The sequence below is a fragment of the Trichosurus vulpecula genome, chromosome 1 (genome assembly GCF_011100635.1).
Source record: "Trichosurus vulpecula isolate mTriVul1 chromosome 1, mTriVul1.pri, whole genome shotgun sequence".
Taxonomy (NCBI): domain Eukaryota; kingdom Metazoa; phylum Chordata; class Mammalia; order Diprotodontia; family Phalangeridae; genus Trichosurus; species Trichosurus vulpecula.
This window is the reverse complement of record NC_050573.1, coordinates 308,389,426-308,393,811: the sequence shown is the minus strand read 5'-3', so window position 1 is coordinate 308,393,811 and position 4,386 is coordinate 308,389,426. Positions and strand designations below refer to the sequence as shown.

General features: G+C 43.4%; 1 pseudogene; it reads left to right on the top strand.

The window, feature by feature from the left end:
- The first annotated feature begins 1,133 nt into the window (after positions 1 to 1,133).
- LOC118834429 lies at positions 1,134 to 1,459 on the top strand (annotated as a pseudogene).
- The last annotated feature ends 2,927 nt before the right edge of the window (positions 1,460 to 4,386 follow it).

Below are 4,386 nucleotides of genomic sequence, written 5' to 3'. Positions count from 1 at the left end.
AAACTTTGCAAAGGGCTCCTTTTAATCGAATCCTTTTTCTTCCCCTAAAATCAGCCTTACCTTCTGAGCTAAGAAAAAAAAAAAAGCATCTTTCCCAACTGTACCTTAATCCCTTGGCCCCAGGTGAATCTTTTTAAAATTTAACAATTTTGCCTTCCTTTTCTGTATCAGTCAGTGCACTAGATCTACATAATATAGACTGAGACACAAAAAATAATATGGCCAGAGGAGTCAGAGGCGAAAAAATATCCAGTTGATTTTTTTTGTGATAGGGATGCACATAATTGGAGTCACTAGTCAGGAGTTGACCTCCTCAGGAAATGTTCTCCAGCAAACACAAATTCCTCCAGAGCAGGGGAGGCAGTATCTCAGATGGAGTCTAGAAGAGGCCGAGGAGTCTGGGGACTGGGCTAGCCCCTTCTTCCTAGGAGTTGCTTCTATGAATGATGGGGCCTGGGCTCCAAGCAGGGCCAATGATTCAGGGTACAAATGTTCTGTGGGCTCGTAGGTTTACCTGCTAGTGGGTGGCAGCTGATCTGCAGGTGGTCATAATGAATTAACACATACATAGCTTTTCAACTGTTTCTCTCCCCCATCCCCAAACTAGCAACTAAACCTTACAAAATACCTTGAAATACCAGTACTCCTCAAGAGGCATTTAGTAGTGGTGTGTTTGGGGTGGGAAGGGGAGGCAGCTTTATTCCTATCATCACCGTAAAAATTCCCTGACCCCCTTATGCTCATTCTTGGTTGCAAAGGAAAAGTATGAAGATTTTATACCCTTCTTCCTTGTTCTGAGTGGTTTGCCTACTCTTAGAAAGCAGGCCTGTAGATAAATGGAATCTTCATTCTTTTTTTTTTTTGCCTTTTTTTTTGGCAGGGCAATTGGGGTTAAGTGACTTGCCCAAGGTCACACAGCTAGTACATGTGTCAAGTGTCTGAGGCCATGGGTCCATCCTGAGTCCAGGCCCGGTGCTCTAGTCACTGCACCACCTAGCTGCCCTGGGATCTTAATTCTTTTGGTGATACAGTGATAGTTCTCCCAGGGAGGGGCAAGAGAGTCTGCTCCAGGCAGGCCTTTCTAGAATGTGTAATGGCCTTTTTCACCATTAAAAAATCTGGAAGGTCGGAAGATGGCTGTAACGGCGAGCGGTCGGCTGCTGGCGCATCAGGGCCAGGTCCGAGCCCGGCGAGGCGGTCATTCGCCAGCAGCGCCCACGCCGAGGGGGGCTCGGGGCGCATGTGGAGGACGCTGACCTTCTTCGTGACGCTCCCGGGGGTGGCGGTCAGCATGCTCAACGCCTACCCGAAGTCGCGGGAGCATCACGAGAGGCCCGAATTCGTCCCCTACCCCCACCTCCGCATCCGGACCAAGCCCTTCCCATGGGGAGATGGAAACCACACTCTGTTTCATAACCATCACCTCAATCCTCTCCCAACTGGGTACGAGGACGAGTAAAGCAAACTTGGACCATACTAATCAAGCCCTGGGGGACCACAGCAGCGCTTGGACCATCCTTCTTTCTATGTGGAACAGAAGATTGGAGGGGACCTTCCTTAAGTTCACTTGCACCACACAGTGACAAATATGCTTGTGATTGGGACAGCTTAAATAAACAAATCTTACCCTAAAAAAAAAATCTCGAAGGTTATCCAATTTAACTCTTTACTTTTGCAGATGGAGAAACTGAGGCCCAGAGAGGTTAAGGACTGGTCTACAGACATAGTTGGTGTGTGTGTGTGTGTGTGTGAGTGTGTAATAATATATTATTATGTAGCCCTCCACTATTTCAAAACATGTTCCTGTATGTCATCTGTTTTGATCTCCTCAACAGCCCCGTGAAGGGCTGAATTCATTCGTTCATCTGCTCATCCAGCAAATGCTTCTGAAGGCCCTACTCTGTAAAAGACAATGTGCTTGCTAAGAGATAGGCGGGTCAGGTATTAGTATATGCATTTTACAGATGAAGACACTGGGGCTCAGGGAGCCCTTCACCCTTGGGGAAGCCGCTGAGAGAATTCATTTTCTATTTCCTGTCAAGTGATCTTTCCACTTCACTATGGACTTATTGGGGGGAAGGAGGAAGGAATTTCTTTTTTTTTACCTTATTTCCTAGCCATTGAAAAAATACCAAGTGCATCTGTTTTACTGTTAGCCAACTAGCCATTTGCTTTTGGAGTTAAATAAAGTCACAGCTAAATGTATTATAATGTATTTTTAAAAAATCCATATATGAAAAAGAATTCAGATATGATTTCCACTACCCCATAGGGTTCCCATCTGCCCTGTCATCCCATCTTACCAAAGCAAAGGCCACTCTAGGGCTGAGCAGAACTTGTGGGAAGGCAAGCAGACATACAGACAGGTAGGCACAGGATGGAGAGGGGAATCACTCTACATCCCAAGGTTACAACTCTTTAACACATGCCCTTGGATGGGAAAAAGAAGTTAGGTCAATGCCAGCTCCATCTATTTGGTACAAACAGAGATGAGTGTTTTTCTGTCATGGGGTGGGTTTCATTCTTTATCGTTGGCCCTCTGAAATCCTGGTAGGTGATTGTTTTGATCAGAGTTCTTAAGTCTTTCAAAATTGTTCATTCTCATAATTTTGTTATAGTATACATTGTTCTCATTCTGTTTTGTTCATGTAAGTCTTTGAAAGTTTTTCTAAAACTATCCCTTTTGTTATTTCTTACAATAAAATAGTTCTATGTAACATTCATAAAAATCCATATATGTTTTACATATGGATTAAAATGATAAATGCTTGATGAACAAAAGATGCTCAGTATGCCCCAGTCTGTTCTAATCACTCTCAGATCCCTACTGGCCTCTAGAAAGTCATGGAAAAGGTGAAAGTCAAGATGACTCTGCTGTGTGTTGAGTTCCTTCCTGGACTGTGGGGGAGACACTATTGTGTTACTATGGAGGTATTCGGAGATGGGAAGCAATAACATCCCCAGGTCAGTAGGTTTATCCTTCCACAGTATCACAGGGCCCATCATTAGAACATTTACAATCAATCAACTTAATTGGCTAAGTTTCACTGAGAGAAAACATCAGTGTTGGTTTACCACAATGTCTGTGCTTAAAACATACTACTTACCTACTTAGGGTCTTTTACAGCCAAGGCAGACAGTAAATGTCTCCTTCACACAGCTGAATCTATTATTTATGGAATGCATCAATGAAGGCCTAGCTATGGATGGGTGGGGGTTGGGCTGCAGCCTCAATTAGCTATAAAAGCAAACCTTAATAGCTGCTAACTTCAAAGAGTATGATATTGAAGCTCAAGGTCTCTTATCCCAAGGAGCCTCACCCATAGGAGAGGACCCTTTTGGAGTCAGCTGGTCAACAGCATGCTCTACGTTGCTGGGCCCCTATGATACAAGGACAACATCTGAGTCAGTGATTACCTCTATGGGCCTCAGTGCCTTCATCTGTAAAATGAACGAATTGGGCTTGATGATCCCTGAGGTCTGTATGTATGATCATGTCAATATTAGAGTTGCCAGGAGGCCCTCTAGGATACTCCTTCTAGAAACAAACCCCTTCCTTCTACTACTTCCCATTCCACTTCTGGGCACATAGTAAGCATTCAATAGGTGTTTGTTGTATCAAGATGTTGTGCATAATTCAGCAGTAGGGAGATCCTTGGACTTTATCCAAAAAAGTTTAGATACTGAAGAAACCTTATTATCATGTCATTTAATCTATGAAGTTAGGAGTGGGCCTGATGCTGGTACCCCTGTTAGTTCGGGTTCAGTGTTGAGAGAAATGAAGCACTCATAAATCATTGAATAATTCACAAAAGGAAGATGGTTTAGATTTAACATAGCAAGGATATGTAACAAATATACAGTGGCATTTAGGTGCTACAGATGAGCTCCTCAACCTGAAAAAAGAAATGCATCTGGTCAAAAGGGTAGGATGTGGTGACTTGGGTGATCTTTAGACATTTGCAGAGTTGGATGGCTCAGACTTCATGTGCCCATAAGTGACCAAGAAGTCATATCAATATATCCAGAGGTTATCTCAGGGATACCTTTGTCACCTTTTAGAGAAAAATAATGCATGTTGAAGGGAATGGGAGTGGAGGAGAGAATGGGGAACCTAACCCATGTTGTGGGGCTAGGGTGGGGAGGGAAGAGACACAGGAAATCCTGGTAAATATTAGTCCTACCACATCGCCCTATGACTTGGTCCAAATGGATAACATTAAAGGAGACTCCTGCATGACTATATCATGGACCATATATCATGAATATTCTAAGTGCAAAAAAATTCCTTTTTTGGATGAATGCTCTTATTTCATTAAAAATGTGTCTGCGTGCTTCTCCCTCCTTAAAAAATGGTTTTCTTAACTGACAAAACAGAAGTCATTG